This window comes from Prunus avium, chromosome 6, assembly GCF_965620075.1.
Source record: "Prunus avium chromosome 6, drPruAviu1.hap1.1, whole genome shotgun sequence".
NCBI lineage: Eukaryota > Viridiplantae > Streptophyta > Magnoliopsida > Rosales > Rosaceae > Prunus > Prunus avium.
The window spans coordinates 15,733,567-15,747,346 of record NC_142289.1 but is presented as its reverse complement, the minus strand read 5'-3'; the positions used below and the strand labels follow the sequence as shown (position 1 = coordinate 15,747,346).

Here is a 13,780-nt window from a genome sequence, read left to right as displayed (position 1 = left end):
ATCCAGAAAATACCTCAAAATTTTTGCAACACTAATTTACAAAAGGGTCCGCAAGCCTAGTAAGAGATATATATATTTTGCAACATTAATTTTGTGCTGTTTCCAAATAATAATAATAAAATATTTTATTTTTCTAATATTCATTGATTTATCCTAAATATGAATATCAAACTATAAAAGTTGGAACACAGAGGAAGCTGAAGCAATGCTTAATTTCGCAACAAAACTTATGGCCGGCGGCATCTTAGTTATGAATCGGAGTATTCTTTTTTGCCGGAGTGTAATCCATAGCCGCTAATTCGTCAGTGTCACCAGCAGCAGTACCAGCTTGGTTCGGACTAAACTTATAGTCCATGCCTTTCTCACCATCGCCATGCAAACTCAGCGCTGCCATAATAAACCATCCACACAGAGAAAATTTAAAAAACAAAACAAAACAAAACTTGGGCAGTTTAATTAGGGTCAAAACGTGCATATTTTCGACCCAAAGTATGAATTTATGACTAAATTAAATTTATATTTAAGTTTACCTCTACCAGCACTGGGAGATATGAAGCAAAGCAAGACAAAAGAAGCAAGAAGAAGAAAGCGCTTGCATGACACCATAGCGATCTAAAGTTTGAGTTCTCTCTGGTATAATATAAGATATTATATATTCTTTTAGCTTTGTGATCAATATAAATAATTGTTGATGTACAAATTAATACTTTAGCAAGCTGCTCTTGGCCTCTTATATATGGAGATAGAACAGTAGTTTTCTACCCAAGAACAGGGACATGTGGAGCACTTCAATTAACGTGACACGAACCATGGTAAGTAATATTTGGTGTGTGATCTCTCTTTTTGGGGTCGACATCAATGTCTCCTGCGCATGTTGCATGAAAGAGATATATCTAGTACTACATGGCTATGTTCGGTGACTTGAACTGTAATGGAATATTTCAATAAAATTGGACAACTATCATGATCGTTGTTTGGCAAACTCATAAATGTTTGAATTAGACTTATCAACATGTTGTGTTTTACAATTCCCATCTAAAAAGGTGAGACTCATAAAAACGGGCTTGGACTGAACTCCAATCCAATCAAAGACAGTCACCGTGGTGCTCTGAGAATATGGTCCTTACCAAAACGCCTTAGTTATGCGACGGTTATCCGCAATCCATGCATCAATTGGTGCTGTCTCACTTAATTTTGTCGCTACATTTCTGTTTTATCTTTTGTTAATATCAAACACTTTAATATTCTTTCATGAGTTTGACCCACTGCAGGGGGTTGGAGGTGGGGGGGACCCCAGGCCATATATAGCATGTATAAGAGCACCTCCACTGCAAAGGCGAGGGCAAGCAAAAGGGGGGCCCAGGCCCAAAAACCCCTCTAGCGCGCAAGGTCCAGCCAAGGAAAGGGGTAGGACCCACCAACCTGGGCAGAGTCGAAATTTTTTTTTTCTATAAATACCTACTAATATTTTTCACTTTCCACAACAAATCTTCATACAAATTCTCCTCCTTCAAATTTTTTTCAGTTTCCACATCAAATATTTTTCTCCTTCACTAAATTCCATTTGCGTAAAAATACAAATGGCCTCTTTCATTGAAGTCGGAGGTGCGTGGACAACCGTGGAAGATATTTTGTTATGCGAGTGTTGGGTCAAAGTTGGTCATTGCCCAATCATGGGCAATGAGATAAAGTCCTCTCATATGTGAAGAAAAATTCATGGAGAATTTTGTGAAAGATCGGGTTCAACTCAAATGGAAATGGCATTGGCTAATAGGTGGAAAATTTTGAATTAAGAGTTAGGGAAATAGAGAGATGCGTTGGTAAAAGCGAGAGACAACATTCGAAGCAGTCAAAATCTTGTCGACAAGGTAAAATATTTATAAATGCCGTTTTAATCAATTTAATGTCAATTATATATATATATATATATATATATATATTTTCTTGCATTTCCATTTTTTTTTATAAATAAATTATTCAAACACAAAGGTGGTTCGGTGCCATTGGCCAAGGCAAAAAAAAATTCATGAATCACTAATGTTGGGACGTTGTGAAGAATTATTCGAGATTTAAAATTATTTCCATTGATCCGATGGTTGTGTTGAATAAGACACCGCTCCACGATTCACCGGCAACCAATTCGCCATTGGATCCCCCAATGGATCAAGACTCACCAATCCAACATGAGTCGAGGCCTATTGGGAGAAATGCGGCAAAGGCCGAGAGAGGGAGCACTTTGAACACTAAATGTGCAAAAATTTTGGAGCAAATTGCTAAGAACGTCGCTGAGAATTGAGAGAGAATTGAAAAGAGAAGAAGCTGACAATGCACGATATGAAGCATATGCAATTGAAAGGCAGCAGGCACAAGAACAAGACATGGAGGATAGAGAGATGAAAATCATGGCCATGGATACGAGCCATATGTCTTATGAAACAAAGTCCTATTGGAAGCTAAAGCAAATGGATATTATGAGAAGAAAGCTTTTCCATGACAATGGACTTAGCAACACGAATTGGTTAAATAATCAAAACCATTAGGTTGTATTGAAAGAGTTGCCATATGTATTAATTTGTTGTATTGTTTCTCTTTTATTGAATAAAGAAAGCATTAAATAATATAGCTATTTATTAAAAACATTTCATACATCAAAACAAACCTTAATTCATTACAAACCACACAAAAAACAAAAGCATAACTAAAAACAAACCTGAATTCATTACAAACCACACACAAAACAAAGCATAATTAAAAACAAAGCATAATTCCAAACAAAGCTTTAAACTTGACTTCATCCACCGTGATTGCCTTTCATCTCCCATAAGTGCTTGATCAAGTCAACTTGACATCGCTCGTGAACATATGAAGATTTCATTTCCTGATAACGGTCAATCATAGAGTTGTTGTATCGACCATCCCTAATCAACGGTTCATGCGCCAGTGGTTGTCCATTTGCTCCCACGGGCCATTCATAAATTCTTGTCTACGCCATGTTCATGGGATCGGGTTCGAACATCTCTGGGGCATCATAATCATACTCATCCTCCACAATCATGTTATGGAGGATGATGCAAGTCATCATAATGCTCCGAAGTACTTCCTCATCAAACATACGGGCAGCACCCCTAATAATTGCCCAACGAGCTTGCAAGATACCAAAACACTTTTCCACATCTTTTCTATAACCCTCTTGAAAGGCAGCAAAGCTTTTTTCCTTCTCCAATTAGGGATTCAGAATTGTTTTGACGAATGTCGTCCACCTCGGATAAATTCTATCGGCTAGGTTGTACGCACCCGAGTATATGGTATTGTTGATTTTATACGTGATTGGGGGGGAATGACCTCTCAAGACATCGTTGAATACCAGGGATTGACCAAGCACATTGAGGTCGTTTTGAGATTTGGAAAATCCAAAAAAGGCATGCCAAACCCAAGTATCGAAAGATGCAACGATCTCCAGAATTATACTTTTATGGCCCTTCCTATTCCCGTAATCTCCTTGCCAAGCAGTTGGGCGATTCTTCCACTGCCAGTGCATGCAGTCGATGATTCCAATCATGCCTGAGAAACCTCGAGCCTCGGCTTTTCGTAGAAGCCTTCGGAGGTCCCTAAGCGTAGGTTTGCGGAGGTACTCCCTCATGTAGAGATTTTCTATTGCATCACAGAATCTGACCAAGCACTCTAGGATAGTTGATTTCCCCATCCTAGCAATCTCATCCACCTAGTCTGCAGATGACCCCAGATTCAAGCAGCCGCAATGTAGCTGTAAGTTTTTGCTCAGGAAGAAGACCCAAAACCTCAAGAGCATTGTACTTCTGAATGAAGTATGTGTCATAATTGCAAACATCATGCATGATTTTTTGGAACAAATGGGGCTGCATTCTATATCTCTCTCGAAAATAAGAAACAGTATATAATGAATTTGGGATACAGTAATCTTCCATGAGATTCTTATCCTGAAAGTGCTTATGTCTATCCACGTTCAAGGCACGACGATGGTGGTGTTGCCTCGATTGATTGAGCGTACCCACCGCTAAAACAAATTCTTCCTCTTCTTCATCCAACTCACAATCTTCTTCAGCACGTCTACGCCTGATTTTTTCATCTTCTCGTTGTTGCCTCTCCAACACCCTCCTCAGGTTAGACATTGAGAGTAGAATGTGTTTTGTAAAATCTGAGAAATGAAAGGATAGAGAAGATATGGTGTGAGAGGTCTGAGTTAAGGGTGTAGTTTTATAGAGGGATTTAAAAGATAGAGATGACACGTGGCGCAATTTTAGAGGGTGAAAATCTTATTTGAAATATGAGATTAGAATTTTATAATAAATATCGACACATGGCAACCGATAATCTTATCCGAAAATCTTATATGAAATTTGAAATCTGAATGTTATAATAAAATATGGACACATGGCAACCGAAAATGTTATTTGAAATTTTAGGTGAGAATTTTATAATAAATAGTGACACGTGGCAATCGAAAAGCTTCTCAAAATTAATAAACAACAGAAAATAAATTAAAGTGAATAGTAATTGCCCTTGCCCTTACCCTTACCATTTAGGGTGGAAGTACTCTAATGAAACTTGGGGCGGCCATGTACACGTATAAGTTGCACTTAATTTCCACAATTGAGTTGTTCCTTTTGTTTCCACAAAAAAAAATATATTAATTACTTATACAAATTTTAATAGATTTAATTAGTTGTTAATTGTTTTCTCATACGATAGTTTTTTAATTTTTTTAATTTTTTTGAGAGGAAGATAAATTTCATTAATAACCTAAGAACATTATAAAAGAACCAGCATGTTAATTAATAGTGGCCCATTAAAACCTTTTCGGTAAATCACATGGAAAAACCCTTGAAAGAGGAATACCACACATACAACAAACTAACAAAAGAGTCCAGACGAAAACAGAAACACAGAATAGTCACCTCTAAAACAATTCTACCCTACCATACAGCAAACAAAGAAAACCTATTAAAAGAGCACACCAACGCCTATCTAGTTCTATCAAAGAAGGCCTCCTATGTAAACATAGTCATTTGTACAACGCGAGATTTGTCCAACATGCAATGGGTCAGAACCAATGAAGCACCAAAACGAAAAAATGACAGGAAAAAAGCACAAATAACAAACTTAAGCTAAGAGAAACCTAGCGAAAGAGCACACCAACGCCTCTCAGGTTTTATCAAAGAAGGTCTCCTATGTAAACATAGTCCTTTGTACAACGCAAAAATTGTTCAGCATGCAATGAGCTACCAATGAAATATCAAAATGAACAAACCACATGAACAAAATATAAAGTACATAAGATCGACTGTGAAACACCAACATCCATCTCCTAGTTTCTTGATCCAGAACACAAACTGACAAGAAGAGAAGACCAAGATTGGCCATGAAATTTCAGAAGAAAAATCTTTAGAGTGGGAACATTCATCGGTTGCCAAGCCTACGAACATTCCAAAAGAGAATTATCAGGGAGACCTTGGAGACCCCTCGAGGCTGGTCTCCTCCTCCTTGTTAGCAAAACCTTTGGTACCAAATCGTCGTTGACTAGAAAAATCAATGCCACTATCGATCATATGCTCATCCCCACCATAAATTCCTGGAAGCACCACTTCCACTTTCTCTAGCCTTCCTCGACCTCGCTTTGAACGTGAACCTGCAATACGATCATGAATAGAGAGTACAGTAGCTGCAAGGCTATAAGAGAAATCCACAAATCAATCTGACACTGCCACTGCGCCAATAATCACTCCCACCTTTGCTCAGTCTGTAAGGACTAGTGGCCTCCCGAGTGGTTTTTCGAGAACGTTGATCTCTATGCTTTGGACAAGACAAGAGCACCAATGTCGTGCTTTTCTCCTAGCGACAAAAGTCAAACTCCCTCCACAAATCAAGATCTCCAACCTAGAATTTGTGATCCTGAGATGAAATCCAGACTAGTCGCAGCCAAACCTAGAAGTCGACAAGGAAAACCTGACAAAAAAACCATACCAGAACATCAAGAAACATGCGCAATCCTCCCCTCAGGTAAGAAGGAATAGGCCACCACCATACCCAACACCCCAAGGAGAAGGCAGAGACACAAATGAAAAGGATTTTGAGAGAGACGATGTGGAAAATTGGCGAGAAACTTGATAGAAACCCTAACCCTAGTCGTTGCCTATTTGCTCTCCTCATATAACGAAAGAGCAACCCTTACTATTGTTAACACTTTTCTCATATGAGAGTTCTGTATGATATATAAATGTATATAAAAACATTGCTAATTAAATCAAGGTTTCTTTTATTACTGGGAATGGAGATTTAAAGTCAAGTCTAGAAGGAGTTCTAATTTTTCTGTCAAATGTTGTTATAAGCACTTTTAGTTATCAGAAAGCGTTTTTAACCATTTTAGAACCACTCCCAAACATACTTTTAAACATAGTTCCATCAATGAATGCAAGAAGAACAATCCATGGTGGGACTTCTATTATTTTCGGATAAGGCAATGGAATCAAGTGGGATGGACCTGGTGGTGGTGTACTTGGTGGCCCTGCGTTTTGTCCCCAATTTGCAGATACATTTGAACATTTGATTATCTTGGGAATTAAAAATGAAGATAGAGACCTTAATGCAAAAAATTCCCAGAAACATATAAGTACAAAATGAGTTAATTAAGGCACGTTTAATAATCATTTCAATATTAGTTTTTATTTTTAATTTTTAATTTTTCATGCTAGAGTATAGAGGAAAATGATAGTGAGGATGAGATTGAGAGAGAGAGAGAGAGGATGAGAGGGGAGGATGGGATGGAAGAGTAACAAAAGTGAAAATTTTTACTTGAAAGTGAAAACAATTTCAAATAGATTTCAGTTTTTTGTTTTTGTTTTCACTTTTATTACTCCTCCCTCTCATCTTCCCTCTCAATCCCATCTCCACTCTCATTCGCAATTCCATTCTCTCTCTTTTTCCTCTATAGTCTAGCACAAAAAATGAAAACTAAAAACTAAAATTGAAATGGTTATCAAACAAGCCCTTAGTTTTTTGAAGTTAGCTCAAGCATTTAGGAAGAGTGGAGAAATATGTTAGAATTAAGATGAGTTAACGAGTTCGATTGCTCCCAATGCAACCTAAAAAAAGTGCAGAAAAATGTGGTTTGTAGCTATTTGTATCACGTTTACTAACTACATTGTTGTGAGGGTCAACAAAGTTGTCAATAAATGTAGTTATTTTATGAAACTTATAAAAATTTGACTATGAAATCATTTGTTTGCTTTCATTTTTTTTCTTGTTAATTTTATCACGAGTTACTTATAATCGCTAAAAAGTGTATTAAATATTCCAAAGTCAAATAAGAAATTTTTGTTTTTGTTTTTTTAAAGTTGTTTTTGTGGTTTAGTTTTGTTGTGTGAGTTTATGGACCCGTTATAAAAGTATCTTGTAAATATATTCCTATAATTTGTCAAAAGAAAATGGCATATGTATACAATCCATTTTATTTTTTTTGGGTTAAGTACAATCCATTAGAGCATCCACAATGGGCTTCCTATATCAGCTCCTTAGACAAATTTTAGGGAGGAATTGGAAAATTAAAACTCCAACCATACTTCCTATCCACCTCTTAAAACAGGGAGACCTCTAGGAGCTCTTAAATCTGAGGAGAGAGAAAGGACTCCTAGTGGCTCCTTATAATTTAATGTTGTTTTATTTAATGAGTATTTCAAACCTTTAATTAATACTAACTATTTTTTATATTATTTTTTTAATAGAGATGGACCAATTAAAAAAGAGTTATAGCATTTATGACTCCCTAAACTCGAGAGCATGATTGGAGTTTAAATTTTATAACGAGCTCCTAAAATAACTTTTATATGTTTTTAGTTAAAATTTAACTAAAAAATAGAGAGCATGATTGTGGATGCTTGTGGACGGAGACAAATGATTTAAATATATAACAATGTACTACGATTTTCAACTTGATAAAATATATAAATCATTAATTTTGCATCCAATTCAATCCAGGTGCGCATCACTTCATTTGGAATGCGCCTAAAACTCTCCGATTATATTTTATGATGTAGGGTAAAGATAAAATATGGGTCAATTCACTATTTGAAAGTAAGAAAAATAAATACAATAACTCGATTTAAAATGTGCAAGATAGCACATAAGAAAGAAATTTGTACTCAAGTAAGAAATATGGTGTTAATATGGGAGAAATGTAAATGGTTGAAATTTTCGGGTTATTTGATTAAGGGCTAGTTTGGCATTGCTGTGCTGTGAAAATAATCGTTGTCAGATTTGCTGTGAGAAAATAATTGCCGCATAATCATTAAACCCAACGCCTCTTCGAAACTGATTCATGCATAATCAGAAAATGAAAGCACATCATTAGCTGCTTTCCCTTATAGCTTTCTCTCACAGCAATTTTTAACAATAAGTGATTTTATCGTAGTTTACCAAACGGGCTAGGCTTCCCAAATTTTTTTAAAAATCACTTATCATCCCAAATAAGCAATACCAAACGGGCACTAACTTTGAAACACACAAAGATTTTTTAGAATATTAATATTTACGTTTTAGAATTAGTTGTCTATTAGGATATTATTTGTCAAATCTGATTATTTCTTTGTATAAGTTTAGGATTTTAATTTTTTTTTTTTGTTAGTTAAGTTTAGGAATATAACTAGAACTTTAAAAATCATAATGACAAAAATATTTTAGGATTTTAATATTTCTTTTGTTAGGGTTAATGCTTGTTTTTCATTTCTCTTTTATCGTGTTTTCGTTCTGCTTCATTAAAAATCATGATGACAAAAATATCTCTGGGAAAAAAATAAAGAGAGCAACATATAAGCTAAAAGATAAACTAAAAATAAACTAAAATAACTTTTATAACGTGTGATTAAGAAAAATCATCTTCTAACACACAATAAATTTTAAAAATTATTTTTATGTGTGATTAAGAAAAGAAAAGAAAAGTTGTCACACACGTGGGAGCAAAGTTATATATATACACAAATTCTCCAATCCGGACATCCGGATGTTATTATCATGCGGCGCCATGTATTTTTTACTACTCCTTCTTGCTTTCCTCCATGTTTATAATGACATCAGCACAGTAATAATGTGCGGACATTCGAATGAAAAAATAACTATATAAAACAATAAGCGCTACGATATATTTGTGCATTTATGAGAACAGAACTTTGATACTTTCAAGATGACTTCGCAATTGGCATATAACTCGGAAGCATGGGGTATGGTCCATGACCCTAAGGCCTAGAGGATTAACCGAAGTCATGTGACACACATAGTTCAAAATAACTAGGAAAACATAAGTGAAACATAAAATCCATGTACCAAATTAATTTAAATTTTCTTTCTTTGCTTATAGAATTCATCAGTTGACGTACCTAATCATTGATTTAGTAATATATAGGACGGGGTTCGATCAATTTCTTTTGATAGATAACCAAATGAGACCTTTCTTCTCTTTATATATATAATTTGGTGGAAAATAATGCAACCAATAACGATCAAATGAGACCTTTTTCTTTATTTATATAACTTGGTGCAAGCCTAGAACGATGCAACACCAATGCATTAATATATATACAATCATTCTCTATTGAGGGATTCCTCAAATAATTTTATTTGAGGGACACTCTTTGGGTCCCATACCAATATTGTTTCAACGATCAAAATCATCTATTTTTTAAGTCTACATTCATAGATCATCCTTGCAAACAATTAGACAAATTGGAAACCGTTTTGATATCCAATTGTGTCCTATAAAATCAATGAACACGATGCTTTAAGAAAGTATTAAAATTTCAATAACTCAATTGAGTGGTGAAATGATATCAGATTCAAGTGATTTTTTTTGTAGAGATGATATTTGAATGAGTATTTACAAAATAGACGATTTGGATTAGTGAAATATAATACGGAGTGGGCTCTACAAGGATGTCCCTCAAATAAGCTTATTTTAGAGATCCCTCAATGGAAGCTCTTTGTATATATATATAAGTATGTACTACTTAATTTAAAAAGCTAATCCCATTTCTTAACCTCAAAAAAGTTACCTTGGTTTGGGAGAGGTAGTGATGCCACAAGAGACGTAGGACAAAGAAATTAATTATACGACAAGAAGGCTTCACGTATGTATGTACGTACATACGTATACCCTACCCAAATTATAACAGGAAAGGGAAGGTTGTCAGTGATAATGTCGTTTCAGCCAACCAGCACACCAGTTAATTGTCTCTCTGGGCCCAACCACACCACAGTTCGTAGCATAGACCAGCCATTGTGTGAAAGGGAGACGATGCACGGGTCACACAGTTCATTTCATAATGGTGTAACTACCGTACTCTACTGTACAAGAAATTGGATGAATTTGGGTGCAAAGAGACAGACGAGCACGCTGCCTTATTAGTCATTGAGCAGGTTCCATCTATGATTTATACAAAGTCTTAATCATCAGATGTGTTCGGTTGTTAAGCAGATTTTGAAGTCATGGGTGAGCTTCTTTCTTCTGGTTTTCGTTTTGTTTGGTTGTGTACGTTCTGATGTACGTACGTAGAAATGGCTTGGAGGTTAGTAAAAGAAGGGTTAGTAGGGCACAAGCTCACAAGCATGTGTTGGTCACCTACACTACACTACTGGATGTGGACTAATTAGCTAGCTAACAAGGTGTCTACTCTAAAACTCATTAATCGCCATCTGTCTTTCTTTCCTTCCTTCATAGCGTGGGGCTTGGGCCACTTGGCGTTCTTCACTATCCTCCAAGACTAGCTAGACAAGCCTTTGTTTTCTATCTTTCGGATATTTTTCTTATTTTGAGACAGGAGATAATGGGGGGATGGGGCCAGTGGCAGAGCCAGGATTTCACATTAAAGGGGGCCCTTCAAAAAAAAATTCAAATAATTCGAATAGGAGCCCTCAAGCGCTATCCGAGTTAATAAGTTAATAATATCGTTTCATACTGATTAATCATTTATCCATTTATTACAATCATAATGGTCCTAAATTTCATATTTTAACACGGTTGAATATTAATCTCATCATCTACACTATTAAAGACTCAAAATTTAATAATTTATACTTCAACATAGAGAAGAAATATAAAAAATGTTCATAAATCCCAATATTAAGATGCCCTACTTAGACATGTAAAATGGGGGAAAGGGGAATTCACAAAGCTTAAGTTAATCAAAAGAGAAAGAGAAGGTGAAAAAACATGAATTTTTACACAGTTTTTACTTCAGGAAGCCAACATATAGTAACACATATAAGTAAAAATATGAGAAAATAAAAATATGAGAGAGGGCCTGGGCCCACACTGGTCCTTACTTGGCTCCGCCACTGGATGAGGGAGTCGAATCTAATACCTCAGGTGTAGGTATAAATAATGATCTTAATCACTTGAGTTACAAGGCCCTTGCTTAGATATGTTTCTTATTCTTTGGTTACTAGGGGGACATATATTTAAAACAAAACGTTCATAAGGTTTACAAAACTATAAAGTTGCACACTTTTTGTTTTGTTTGTGTCAATCATGATTCTCAAGATTAATATGTGTGTGTTTGCAAGTAGTCCATGTCGTGAGTTCCCATAAAAAATTCTATTGATTTTCATTTTTATTCCACATGGCACTATAATAGATATATTGGCTCCACATAAGCAAACTAACAATTTTTTTAAAGGAAACTCACGTACCAAGTTTCAGTACTTACTACCTAAAATTTATATCTTGACGTTTTCATACACAAATTCTCATTGAAGGATCATTTTCGTACCTTCGCCAATCTGTCTATTAAGTAATGATATTGCAGTAGATGGATCGATCATTTTTGCATGATGTGGCTTAATGAGAAACAAAAATTGGCCGAGAAGGTGAATACTAGGGTGCTAAATTAGATGGAACACCTTTAAACAGTGATGTGGCAATTCACAACTGATTATGAATTTAATTGAAACTTTTTTTTTTTTGTTCCTCAGAACACCCAAGGAGGGTACGTATCCTATGTTATGAATTTGGTATGGACAGCTATGACATGGTAGTTCTTTTCTATTGGCGCAATAGGCTTGATTTTGGAGGCCTCTTCCCTCTTCTCTAGTGCCATAAGTGCTTGGGTTTGCCTGTTGTTTTAGTTCTGACGGAAGATTCACTATTATACCCAATATAAGAGCCCAAATTATAAAAAAACCATATATGAAATAGACTTTAGAAATACACCCAAAACTCATTTACAATATAACAAAAAGGCTTTTAACTTCTTTTAAATTACAAAACTACCATTGATTTCTTAAAACAAACCCAACCCCAAAACCTCATAAAAAAAACCCAAAACACTCAATTGGGCACCAAAGTAATTTAATAATCAAAATTAAATTAAATAGAGCCAACTGTCATTTTTTGGGTTTGTTTATAGAAATTAAATGGTGTAGGGTTTATCTATATTATTAGTGCTAAAAATGGGTATATGACTAAATATCTCTTCTATATTTGCACAAAGATTTTCTGGTTCTCATTTTCTTTTATGGCTTCTCTGCATGGATTGTTTTCCTTTTAAACCCTAGAACTGTAGCACATACTCTTCTTACTGTATGTTTGAGTGCATGCAATAGAAATCTGTAGACAACACTAACTTATATATGCTGAAAAGAAATGAAGAAAAAACCTTGACTATTCATATGATGCTAAAGGAAATGGTGAATTTATTGATGAACCATAGTGATTCAAATGTGTGTTTCATACCAGTTAAAGAAGCTGAAGAAGATAATACATTCGGGTTTAAGCAAATCACCCACCAAGCAACAATTTCTCAGCTCAGAGATTTTACACTCTTTGTCCTCTCTAGCCAATCAGCAGCTATATTCTTGGGACGACTGTACTGTAACAAAGGTGGAAAAAGCATAATGGTGGCAACTCTAGTGCAATTCATAGGGTTCCCAATCTTTTAATTCCTTACCACTAGCAGAAGACAGCTTGTTGTATTCTATTGGTCTCTTGTGCCTTCCATTTTCTACCTTCTCACTCGTTTGTGCATCCCAGTTGGCGCTTTCAATGCTTTCTTCTCCATATGTCTTAATTCACAAAAGTTCACTCCTTGTATAGACTCCTTAGTCCTTCTCACCATCTCCTTCAACCTGCTTGTGTTTCACCCGAACTCGATAGACCTCATTGGAATCTCCCAGGAGAAGTATACAGTCAGAGTCACTTGCACGGTTGCCGCATCTGCTGGGTACAGTTCGATGTTTTCCCTCACACAGTTCTCCTTCGCAAAGGTTCTAAAATTGCAAACATTCGTATCTGTCTTAGAAATGATAATCTATCAGTCGCTAAGAGCAAACTGTGCTACTCTAGTGGGACTTTTCATCAGTGAAGAATGGCAAGGTTTAAAGAGAGATGGAGGAGTTTGAGCTGGGGAGGTCATCCTATTTACTGACTTTGATTTTTACAGCTATGACATTAAAAACCAAAAAGTTTCTTGAAAAGAGAAAAAATAGAGAAAGCTACCTAAAGTGCCATGAAGCTCCTCCTTGCTTGACTTGATTCGCCATTACCACTCAGCCATATTCCTGAGGCGCAAGTACGCATTAGCCCCCACAGTATCAAAAACTCCAGTCCAATGAGATTTATATGGATCCCCATTGTTCCAGTTCTTTTGATGCTTCGTAGGATCAATTAAACTACTCTTGCCTGCTCTCAATGCATTGACTACAAAAGAGAGAAAATGGGCAATGAGAAAAAGAGCAAAGTTTAATTTAGCTGTGCATAGCT

General features: G+C 35.8%; 1 pseudogene; it reads left to right on the top strand.

Moving 5' to 3' along the window:
* The first annotated feature begins 12,705 nt into the window (after positions 1-12,705).
* On the top strand, positions 12,706-13,552 carry LOC110744582 (purine permease 21 pseudogene; annotated as a pseudogene).
* The last annotated feature ends 228 nt before the right edge of the window (positions 13,553-13,780 follow it).